The sequence below is a fragment of the Polyodon spathula genome, chromosome 4, assembly GCF_017654505.1.
Source record: "Polyodon spathula isolate WHYD16114869_AA chromosome 4, ASM1765450v1, whole genome shotgun sequence".
Classification (NCBI taxonomy): Eukaryota; Metazoa; Chordata; class Actinopteri; order Acipenseriformes; family Polyodontidae; genus Polyodon; species Polyodon spathula.
In genome coordinates this window covers 88,110,046-88,123,319 of record NC_054537.1, presented here as the reverse complement: position 1 = coordinate 88,123,319, position 13,274 = coordinate 88,110,046, and the positions used below count along the sequence as shown (strand labels likewise).

The following is a 13,274-nucleotide window of genomic DNA, read 5'->3' as shown; positions in this document are numbered from 1 at the left end:
GCGCTCATCACGGCCAGGATGAAGCACTTCTCTGAAACCACAACTATGGGACACAGTAAACCCAATGTTCTCTTTAAGACCATTGACCAAATCCTACATCCAGCCACTGACAGATCCATCTCCCGTCCATCCTCCTCTCTTCTGTCATGATTTCTCCTCTTTCTTTCGCAACAAAATGGACATCTATTCTACATCTTCCCGCCACAAACACAGTTTACTACTTCATCATCTTGACTCCTCCGTTTGACTCTCCTGCCCTCTCCCCCTTCTCTCCTCCCTCCATTGCTGATGTTTCCGGCTTACTGTTGGAATCAATTACTGCTACGTGCCCCCTGGACCCCTGGCTGACTAAACTTGTCTTTTTGTGCTTCTGATCTTGCTCCTTCCATTATGCACACTCTCAACCTGTCCCTGGACTCTGACTCTGTTCCTACTGCCCTTAAGCTTGCCCAAGTAACGTCGGTACTCAACCCCCCCCCCCCCCCCCCCCTCCCCCGGCTGGCTTATCCAATTTCCTTCCCATCTCCAATCCAACATCCCATGGATAACAATCTGCTTGAATCGCTACAGTCTGGCTTACGGCCACATCACAGTACTAAAACTGCTCTGCTCCGGATTGTGAATGATCTCCTGCTTTATGCTGATGCCGGTGCTCCCTCTGTGCTTGTCCTCCTTGACCTAACAGCCGCTTTTGACACCATAGATCATGACATTCTTCTTGATCACCTTCAGAAGTATGCTGGGATCTCTGGAATCTGACTCTCCTGGATGTCCTCTTACCTATCCGGATGCATCCAGTCTGTTTTCTATGCTGGATGCAGTGGTGTCCCCCAAGGATTTGTTCTTGGCGCCTTTCTCTTCAATATCTACATGCTTCCCTTAAGTCATCTCATCTGCCAACACAGCCTCATGTTTCACTCATATGCTGACAACACCTAGCTCTACTTAAAACTCAACCCCGAATGCTCTTCTGCCATGGTTCAGCTCTCGGCTTACGTTCAAAACATTGAGGCCTGTTCAACTGAACACTAGCAAATCTGAACTCTTTCTAGTAGTATCTAAAATTCAACTTAAGAATCTCAGTATAGTTGCCCTGAACCTCAGAAACTGTCTGCTGCTGCTTTCCCCCACAGTATGAAGCCTTGACAGAAACCTCTCCTTTGATGCCCATATCTCCTCCATTGTCAAATCTTCCTTCTATCATCTTTGAAACATCTCCAAAGTCCGCCCCTATCTTTCCCTCCCGTATTTGTCTCCTGCTGGTTACTGCAATATATGAAGTATTATGCATTTTTCCCTATTTAATGTATTATACTTTTTTTTTTTTTTTTTTACTGTATCTCCTGTATTATGCATTTCTCTTTATTTAAAGTATTATGGATTTTCTTTTTACTGCATCTTATAAAGCACTTTGTGATGGTGATATAAAATAAAGACTTGATTGACTGAGCTTGTCGAACTAACTGACTCGAAGTCGTTTTAAAAAAAAATATATATATATATATATATATAATATATATATATATACTATATATATATATATATATATATATATATATTATTACATAACATGCATAAAATGAAAAATAACATGCAAAAAGTAATTTAATACTCTGACAAAAGTATTTGGGCACCTTTACATTAGTATTTTGTGTTTCCACCCTTTGCTTCCTTTACAGCTAGTAACCATTTCCTGGTATCTTTCCAGAGATATTTTTACCCGTTCTACAACACATCTTTGAGTTCCGCAATTGACTTGGTTTCTTTCTTAACTAAGCTTTCTTTATTCAGAAATTATTTTGTAGACTTTGGGAGTTTTACTGAATTGCTTACTAATGGTTAGCTTTCCAATCATTTCTAGTGATTGATGAGTATCTCCGTGCATATAGAGCTGTTTTGGAATTATTGTTTCCTTCACTATGCATGTATCATTATTATTTCATCAGCACCACTTGGATAAGCTGAATGGCTGGGTTAGGCATGTAATTCTGAAAGTAAGCATTTCTGATTACACTAATGAAAATCCAGGTCGGCCTTTCAAAGAACATGATTGATATATAAATCATTTTCATACTGTACAGAAAAATGTATATTTAGAAAGCTGCTTATCATGAAAATGGCAATGAGTTAGGTGACCTGTTTACATAAACTGTTAAAACTACTTGGTTCACAGTACTGCCAATCATTATTTCTCTAGCATTCCTCATTTTTTATTTTAGACAAACTATGACCTGACCTGGCTGCCAATCTTTTATTTTATATATAGTAAACAAGCCTTGTGGCTCGGGTTCGTTTTTGCCCTTAAAAACAACAGACCCAGACATATAATGTTAAGTTTAAAAACTTGTGTCTCTAAATAAAATAAAAAAGAAACAGAAAACCAAAACCTAGCTCACACTGGAGCACTAATTAAACGTTTCAAACAAAACCCTAACCTAATGAACTGGCCAGTTTAAAAACACAGGTTCACAGAATACCTTCAGTTGCTAAATCTTCACTGTGACAGCCTCGTTTCACACAGACTTGAGACTGCCTGGAACAAACATTTTTCTTGGTTTGTATACCTGCCTGATAATTGCAGGCAGATGATACTAATTACAAATTAGAGCCAGGTGACTCATCCTGGCTTCCCCTCCTGTGGCATTCTGGGGAATGTAATCTTTTGAGACTTCTCCTGGACTACATTTTATTCCTCTTCCTCCCCCAAGTCTGTCACTATATATAATAGACCATACTATCACAACACTATCTACTTTCATTTTATTTATTTATTTATTTATTTATTTATTTATTTATTTATTTATTTAAATCAGCTATTTACATTTTAATGCAAATGTTTTACAAAATAAAGTCTTCCCTGTGTCCAGGTTTATAGAGTACGTCTCAAGTCGTGGTTACAACAATCCCCTAAAGACACTGATATAAACATTTATCAAAATATTTGTCTACTTTTAATAAGTCTCTTAGATTTATTTAACTTGGGCTGTTCTGTGTAAATTAATTCAGACAAAGCAGCTCTGTGAAGATGTGTGACGATAAGAGAAAGATGTAGAAATGTCCCTAGGCAATGCTGTATACTCATTCCATTGCAATTTTGTTCTGCAGAGTGTTTAGGGCTGGTTCTGTGTGTTTCTTCACACTATGGAATTGATTCTCAAAGCTATTCACTCCAAGTAGTCGTTAGAGAAGAAACATGAATTACATTCTAAAAGTAGTAAGAAAAGCAGGCCCCCGAAATTAAATGCCTGGATTATTTATTTATGGTTCGGTAACTTTATTTTGTGCTTTTTTTTTTCTTTTCTGAAAAACAAAATGCACTCCTAACAAATCGGGGTAAATAGCTATGAGAATCTAGCCCTATGTCCTTACAAAAAAAGCCACATAAAATAACCAAAAAACAAAACCAGGATTAATATTATGTATTTTTATCTTGATAAATACCTTACACAATAAACAGAAAAACTAAACTTTAAACATTTACTTGATTTTACTTGTCTCGCTGTTTGGACTAGGGCTATTTATTATTTTCAACATAGCAAAGGATACACATTGCTATGTTGCTAAATGTGCTATGTGCATAGATGGGTTTTTTTTTTTCAAAATGTTGAAAGGCCCCAGTGACTCTGTATCAAGGAAATAAGCAGACTTGTGAAAGCCCCCTTACTATGTAAAAATTACTTTTGAGAATAGCCACCTCAATTTTCTCCTTGACATAAAAGCTTAAATTATGTGATCCATCAGCCTCACAATACACTCAGCAGAAAATATATCCTGAACATTGCAGTGAAGCATATGCAGTCCTGGATGAAAGGAGACAAATACCTATAACGAACAATAATGTAAAACCTGGATTTATTTTAGTGTACCTATAAGAAACCAGGTATTTAATAGAATTTCTTAAAACCCTAAACCAATTCTTAAAGAGATCAGTATTAGCTCACTTCTTCAACAGCAGCCTCAGACAGCAATCCTTCCCTCTGAGCACACGTCACGTTAGTAGGACCTGCACATGCCTGTGTCACAGCTTATGCATACATCGGTACATGCAAAATGGCGGTCTTCGCAAAAACTGCACTCCTAAAATGAAAGAAGTTTTAGCTAAGCTACTTCTTTGTTATTTTAACAATGATAGATTCTGTCTTGCATCAAAACATAAATCTATAAAGCTACAGTTACAATACAACTATATTCCTTAGTATATATTTTCTACATGTTTTTTATTTAATTCTGTGAACAACATTTCTTGTTTTGCTTTTGTTGAAATGCTTACCTTGGCACCGTATTTTGAATAGTTCACTGGACGCAGTTTATCAATGTCTCCAAAGGCTACTCCAGGGATATAAAGGGCACAGACAACATGGACCCACATACACCAAAATAGGAAAACATTGTTCAGTATGCTTGTTTAAGTATCATTGTTTACCATCAGGAGTTTGAGGGTGATTTAATTGCGCAACAGCTTCCATAGTTAGATTATAAGCCAAAGAAGCAGGCACAATAATTTAAGATAATAGCAGAATGCATAGAAATACTTGGGACTGTAATTAAGATTTAAAAATAAAGACAGTCTCGTGATTCCATTCAATACTGAGGTGTGGGGTCCCGGACAGCACTGGTGTCTTAGTGTAGCAATTTGTGGTACACAGGAAGTAATTATGGTTCACTCTGGGGGGAAAAAAAAAGGACAAGAAAAGAGCAAAACAACATGGTGATGTTTTATTAACCATAGTTGCCTGTTATTAGATAGCCAATGTATCTTTTAATAAAGAGGCGTGGAAGACTGTGTGTTGTGATGTCATTCAGCAAACATAATTCGTTTGACTGTGGGGTATACAGTACACCATTTTAAATGCATTTTAAATTTTTGCTTGGCAGAGGCGTTAGAAAATTGTGAGCCAATACTTCACACACTGATAGCTGTTATGATTTCTGACCATACAAATGGTATATGCTCTAGAAAAAATTTAAAAATAAGAATATCCACGCATTCCTATTCTGATCTGTACAAAAGCCTCCTTGCAACAGACCTCTCTGACTATAGAAGAGAAAATTCTCCGGTGATATCTCACCACGCTTGCTGATCACAATAACAGCATATGGTCAAGTTGTGCAGATGCATCCTGTGCTGGTAAATTTTCTGATGTTTTTTTTTTTTTGATGATTCGAAACGTAACAGATTTTGACACGACATACTACGTTTTCTACCACTTAAAAACAACCTCAGGTCAGGAAAATAAATGGCATACACTCATGTAGATCACTAAAAAAACAAAAAAACAAAACAGGCATTTTAGTACGTCATATTCCCCCTCTTTAAAAATGGTGCATTTTTGATAGAGACGAGATGTAACAATCTGACCAAGTACCAACGTATTGAAGTCTACTACTGACAAAATGTCAGGAAGCACAGCCAAATTTGAGAAATAAAACTATTACTATGATAATAAATGTATTAGTTCAAATGACTTGTGTCCGAATCAACCTGTAATTTAGAAAGTCAAGGTCAACCAACCCCTAGCAGAGTCTTCATCGAGCGGGCACTATTGCTTTTAATTAATGGGGGATTTCAACTTCCCCCAAATAAAATGGGAAAACCCGGTGGGTAGCGCGAAGGATGAAATAGAAATGGTGGAAATGACAAATGACTGCTTCCTAACACAATTTGTGAAGGCACCCACTAGAGGGGAGGCATGCCTTGATTTAGTCTTTTCAAATAACGAAGATAGAATAACTAAAACAGAGGTCAGAGAACCACTGGCAAACTCAGACCACAACATGGTCTCATTTGAAGTGTTTTTTAAATCCCCAAAAGAAATGACTAAAGCTAAGGTTTACAATTTTAGAAAAGCAAACTATGAAGGTATGAAACAGAGACTAACAGAAGTAGATTGGAGTAAAATAGAGAAAACACCCACAGAAGAAGGATGGTTGTTCTTCAAAAATGTAGTACTAGAGGCACAAGACAATTATATCCCTAAAGTAGACAAATCTAAATGTAAAACTAAATTGCCAAAATGGTTTAATAGATCAATTAAAAAAAAAATTCAGCGAAAAAAGGCACTTTACAGAGCATTAAAAAAGGACCAAAAAGAAAGTACGCAGAAAGAGTACACAGAACTGCAAATGCAAGTCAAAAAGGAAGTTAGAAAGGCCAAGAGAGAAATAGAAATAAACATTGCTAAGGGAGCTAAAACCAATTCCAAAATGTTTTTCCAATATTACAACAGCAAGAGAACATTCAAAGAGGAGATTAAATGTTTAAGAGATACAAATGGCAAAATCGTAGAGGAAGAAAAAAAAAATAGCAAATATGTTAAATGATTACTTTTCACAAGTTTTTACAAAGGAAGATACTGACAACATGCCCCACATGTCATCCAGTTCCTGTCCAGTTTTAAATAACTTTAGCATAACTGAGGCAGAAGTGTTAAAGGGACTAGGAGCTCTTAAAATAAACAAATCCCCTGGGCTGGATGAGATCCTCCCAGTAGTACTCAAAGAAATGAAAGAAGTAATTTACAAACCGCTAACCAAGATCATGCAGCAGTCTCTTGACACAGGGGTGGTACCGACAGACTGGAAAATTGCAAACGTAATACCGATCCACAAAAAGGGAAACAAAACTGAACCAGGTAACTACAGACCAGTAAGCCTGACTTCTATTATATGCAAACTTATGGAAACTATAATAAGATCCAAAATGGAAAATTACCTATATGGTAACAGGGTCCTGGGAGACAGTCAACATGGTTTTAGGAAAGGGAGATCGTGCCTAACTAACTTGCTTGATTTTTTTGAGGATGCAACATCGATAATGGATAATTGCAAAGCATATGACATGGTTTATTTAGATTTCCAGAAAGCTTTTGACAAAGTCCTGCACAAAAGATTAATTCTCAAACTGAACGCAGTTGGGATTCAAGGAAACACATGTACATGGATTAGGGAGTGGTTAACATGTAGAAAACAGAAAGTACTGATTAGAGGAAAAAACCTCAGAATGGAGTGTGGTAACCAGTGGTGTACCACAGGGATCAGTATTAGGTCCTCTGCTATTCCTAATCTACATTAATTATTTAGATTCTGGTATAGTAAGCAAACTTGTTAAATTTGCAGACGACACAAAAGTAGGAGGAGTGGCAAACACTGTTGCAGCAGCAAAGGTCATTCAAAATGATCTAGACAAGATTCAGAACTGGGCAGACACATGGCAAATGACATTTAATAGAGAAAAGTGTAAGGTACTGCACGCAGGAAATAAAAATGTACATTATAAATATCATATGGGAGATATTGAAATTGGAGAAGGAATCTATGAAAAAGACCTAGGAGTTTTTGTTGACTCAGAAATGTCTTCATCTAGACAATGTGGGGAAGCTATAAAAAAGGCTAACAAGATGCTCGGATACATTGTGAAAAGTGTTGAATTTAAATCAAGGGAAGTAATGTTAAAACTGTACAATGCACTAGTAAGACCTCATCTTGAATATTGTGTTCAGTTCTGGTCACCTCGCTATAAAAAAAGATATTGCTGCTCTAGAAAGAGTGCAAAGAAGAGCGACCAGAATTATTCCGGGCTTAAAAGGCATGTCATATGCAGACAGGCTAAAAGAATTGAATCTGTTCAGTCTTGAACAAAGAAGACTACGTGGCGACCTAATTCAAGCATTCAAAATTCTAAAAGGTATTGACAGTGTCGACCCAAGGGACTTTTTCAGCCTGAAAAAAGAAACAAGGACCAGGGGTCACAAATGGAGTTTAGAAAAAGGGGCATTCAGAACAGAAAATAGGAGACACTTTTTTACACAGAGAATTGTGAGGGTCTGGAATCAACTCCACAGTAATGTTGTTGAAGCTGACACCCTGGGATCCTTCAAGAAGCTGCTTGATGAGATTTTGGGATCAATAAGCTACTAACAACCAAACGAGCAAGATGGGCCGAATGGCCTCCTCTCGTTTGTAAACTTTCTTATGTTCTTATGTTCTTAAAAACACCTTTTTCCTTTAAAAAAAAAAAAAAAAAAAAAAAAAAAACTTTACAATCTAGATTTACTTTTAACTTGAAATGATTCATCAGGTACCCTTCTCCTGATAAATGTCTTAAGATAATAGTCCCAAACATTTTAATAAAAGATCACATAGATAATTAGAGGAAAAAAAACAAAACAAAAAAACAGATAACTATTAAACAAATAACTTTACTTATCAGAGCAGCTTATAGTTCATCTGGACAGATATCTGAATAGAGAAATATTACTAAAATGTTTGTGTCTTGGTTTGTTGTTGCTGAAAGATGCTGAAGATGATTCGGCAATTGTGAGGACAGGACTGGTTGCTTTCGTCAGTGCAACGTATTGATTGGCTGGTTTTGGTAGATAATAAGCCGGCACTTGTGCGGATTGATTTTAAGTTTGATTATACAATTGATGTGGTGACATTCCATTAGCTCGCATGGCAAAAAGTAATAACAATTTATCCTAGTATAGTAAAAATGGGGTACTGTATCTTTCCATTTAAATTGAATGGTACTTGGATTTAAAAATAAATAAATAAATAAATAAAATAATGTTCTCTTGGAGTGGAAAATCTGTACTGCTTGAATTTATCTGCTTACAAGCCAAATCCTCCTATTTAGAATGATATAGTTTTAAATGCAGACTCTGGGAAAGGAAATAACCCAAAGTCCAATATAAAAGATACACATCTTCAACAAGCACTTGCTTCTCAATTTAATTTCCACTGTTTTTCATGCTCTAGTGAAGTAGTAAATGCTAGTGCAGGCTGCAGAATTTTATCTGTGATAACACCGCAATTGACGGTGTGCTTCATGCTGTCCTTCTCAGAACACTTTAGTATGGATTTCATCAGATTTAAGACTTCGGGCTCTGTACACTGTCCTCATTCTGTAGGCACATGATCCTTAGTCTTTAAAAGACATTTATTCCCAGCATTATTCTGACCAGTAAAAAAAAAAAAAAAAAAAAAAAAATTTACAGGATAAAATGCCACCTAGAGTAGCGCTTTTCAGGGTCATAACAAAATGGGGACCCATATGCACTGTTCGTTTCTGTCAGTGACACTATAATCAAGTAACAGCAGTAGTTTTCACCAAGCATTTACCATTCACTCCTATTCCCCATTGACACTGTGGATTCAATTTGGTTATGATCAGATAATTGTTTGATTATGAATTACAAAACTATCCATGCACTCATTAATTATTTTGTTACCTAAAGCAGTTCTAAAGCATTACATCATCACCTTTTGTATCCACCTGTACAAAACACTGTAGACAGCAGTCAAAAGTTACGCAAGGGTCTGCAGTAAACCTTTTGTTTAATAACATGCTGCTTCCTGAAGCCAGATTGAGCTAGTTTAGCCTCATTTGATTGTCATTTAGAAAATGTAAAACCAATATAACGTACATTAATGTTATCATCGTCAACGTTAGCCTTTTATTCTTGAGAGTGGCCAACATGAAATTCAGGGATTTCAGGTCAGATGTTAACAGTAAAACTGACGTGAAGACTTTAAGTAAATGCATTTTATAAAAAGCATTCATGGTTGTATGCTATTTATTACTCCAAATGTGTTATTATATAGAACAGTGGTTCCAACCTTTTTCAGGGATCACCTTGGTGTCTGAATTTTTCCAACGGACCACTTGCCACACATTTTTTCACAACGGCATTTTGAAACTAATTTGTATGTATTTATTTTTATATATATATATATATATATATATATATATATATATATATATATATATATATATATATATATATATATATATATATATATATATATATAGAAATATAAAAATTTAAAATAATATATACATTATTTTTCACATATATTCAAAGTTATACAACATGTTCTATAATAATCAGAGGCTAATGTAATGTACGTTGCATCAGAAAGCCCTGTTGCTTGAGCAGTCACAATCAACTTCAACAAAAAATAAAAAATGACCTGGATGTGTTTTTCTCTACTTCCCAAGAGACATTTCTGCTCATGGCTCAGGACCAAGCATAACAATGACTAGGTTTTTTAAGTATTTATATAACGTACCTAACTTTATGAGATTCCTGGGCTTGGATCTTTGCTACCAGATCAGCAAGGAATGTTGAAAGTCTTGTAAGATATTAAACTAGAAATTTGTAGAAAATTAAATAAAAATAAAAACTGAAATAGCTTGGTTGGATAAGTGTCCATCTCCCTTGTAAAAGAAATCCTAAATTAGTGATTCACATGATTTGAGGATAAATTCAGCAGTTCCTGTAGGTTTCCTCTGCTGGGTATTGCATTTCAAAGCAAGGACTCAACCATGAGCACCAAGGCGCTTTCAAAGAACTCCGGGACAAAGTTGTTGAAAGGCATAGATCAGGGGATGGGTATAAAAAATATCAAAGGCCTTGAATATCCCTTGGAGCACGGTCAAGACGATTATTAAGAAGTGGAAGGTGTATGGCACCACCAAGACCCTGCCTAGATCAGGCCATCCCTCTAAACTGGATGACCGAGAAAGAAGGAGACCGATCAGAGAGACTACCAAGAGGCCAATGGCAACTTTGCAAGAGCTACAGGCTTTTATGGCCAAGACTGGTCAAAGTTTGCATGTGACAACAATATCCCAAGCACTCCACAAATCTGGCCTGTATGGTAGGGTGGCAAGAAGGAAGCAATTACTCAAGAAAGCCCACCTTGAATCCCATTTGAAGTATGCAAAAAAAACACTCAGGAGATTCTGTAGCCACATGGCAAAAAGCCTCTCACGGCGCCGCTTCTAATATGCCTTAAATCATATAATAAAATATTGCAACGTTTGTAAAGCATAGTATTATTAATAAAGGCCTCCCTTGTATAATCACCACCCTCGCTTATGGGCCACAGTCATTTTGATCAATTTAAAATAAACTCTGCAGTGACAACCTGAAGTAATATGATATTACCACAATTATTATTTTTTTTTCAATCAGACTCTTTTTGCTTTAATAGTAAGTAAAGCACCTGAAGACACCCAAACCTGTCATTATGTTTATAGGCAGCACTTGGCTCATTATTGGCACAAAATAAGCAGTAAAACCTAAGAATTATATTACAACAGTTCAGAAAACCAAATGTCCAGTACAATTGAGAATCATATTTACAGTAGTTCAGCTTACAAATAAAGGTGTTTTGAAAAGACCCGTTTAACTTAATGCTGGCATTTACAATAACAAAAAAAATATGAAACAGTTTAGTAACAGTCCAGTAATGTCACGTGAGAGTAATCCTATCATGTACTCCACAAATTAAGTTTATTGTTTTACTGGCATTATAATAATAACCAGGAGGATAAAATATGAAACACTGATAAAGGTGTGTTGACTTCCTCATTGCTCTAAAACAGGTTCACTGCTATGTATTACCCGATTGTAATTTAAATAGCGCCCCTTTTAATGTAAACGCATACATCCTATAAATTGTTTCTTTCTTAATTCTGCAGTGTTGTTTGCAAGATTTAAAAACAGTCGTATCTCCAGACAGAATGTCTTTATGAAACCAATAGTGTGTAGTTTAGTGACTACATCCTTTAACAGTTTTGAGCTCATTTCTTCATCGTCAAAAAATATAATTAAATTAAGAAACGGCCATGGTTTAAAATTGCTAATTATAGCTCCATTAAAGGCAGGTAGCGTGGAAAGAAATAAATTAAACAATAATGAAATATGCAATTAATTTAGCTTACGTAAGGAAAGAGCCACCTTGAGTGTAGTACCTTAGTCTTAGTTTTTCAGCTTAGAAGAAAGTAGTGCTTTGCCACTGTTGCCGTCTATTTGCTTTCTTATTCTGTACGTGAAGGTATTCTTCAATTACTAACACTTAAATGTGTATTTTCGACTAATGTGCAGATTACATTTTTACCAGTTTCAAAACACTTGATGATTTCTGAAATGGTCGTTTTTTTAAAAGGGAAATAAAACAAAAACTGTCAGAGTGTGAGTATTGTGATTTATATTTATGTTTACCAGAGTATTTATACTTCTAAATAATGCAGGAAGATTGTGCTTCACTGATTTTAGTGTTCGATTACACGACGAGTTCAAAACTGTAAAGTTCATGAGCAACACTCTATAGAGGCAGAATTGCGAGACGCCTGCCTCGCCCACCCTGTACCAGTAGATTCGCTGGTGCCCGAGTGAGCTCTGCGCTAATGTGAAGTGCATGTTTACAGAGGGAAATCAGAGAATCAGCTGCAAGACAGACACAAATATGCTTATATTAGTGCTTTGTAAGAATGGTCTCAAGTTAACAGGTTTAGCTCAAGAGGCTGGAGTCTCTATTGAGGTTGAGATTTATGATAATAACTTGCGAAAGTTAGTAAACTGAGTGCGAAGGTTGTTGCCAGTTACTGTGAAAAATGTGTGTATTTTAGCCTTAGAGGGAATGCTGAATGTTACATAAAGTGTACACTGCAGTACTTCACTGTATTTACAATCTCTTGGTGGACCATTAATACAGTAGTATTTATGTGAATCAAAAAAAGAGAAAAATCAGTACTAATAGAAGTGCTTATTTTCTAGACTGTGAAGCCAAAAGTAAAAAATGTACAATTACCTTTGTTATCAGAAAGACTTGGCTTCAGTCTACAGAAACCTGTATTTACTTGAAAAAGTCACTTATTCTTGTCTGCGTCTGCGATGATAGGAGCATGTTTACCACTTTTACTGCATCACTGAAATGCTCTAAAAGTCAGTTATTGCCCTTTTGAATGGCAAATGCTTTCATGTCTTTAATCATATTCTTGGCTTCAGGCACAGAAAACAGTTTTCCCCAGGAGGAGTTCAGAGGCACCACTGCTATACTCATCCTCATCACCATCATCATCAGTTTTTGTGTCGTTGTGTGGCTTTACGACTGTGATCAGTCTGGGACCTCTTCAGTCGTTGCAAGGTTCTCATCAATCTGGTACGTTTTTTCAGTCGGCACACCAAAAAGACTGAAACATGTTAACTACCACAAGAGGGAGACCGTGTTCCTCTTCTGGATGAACATCTTCAATTGGTGAATCCACAGTTGACTCGGCAAAGGTGAAGCTGCTTTTGGCAAATCATTTTTTGATGGTGATTGGCTCAAAGTCACTCCATGCTCGATGAATGCAATGTATTGCATCCAAGAGTGAGTCCATTTTAAAAGCATTGGAACCGATGAAGTTACATCAGATTCCATTTGGTGCAGAATAAATTGAGGTGGTGTTTGGGGAAAAGAAGCAGAGTTTAATGTTTGTAAGT

The 13,274-nt window shown here is 36.2% G+C and overlaps 1 pseudogene; it reads right to left on the bottom strand.

The window, feature by feature from the left end:
• The window catches only part of LOC121314002, a 118,413-nt pseudogene that overhangs the window by 57,246 nt on the left and 47,893 nt on the right, over positions 1-13,274 (bottom strand).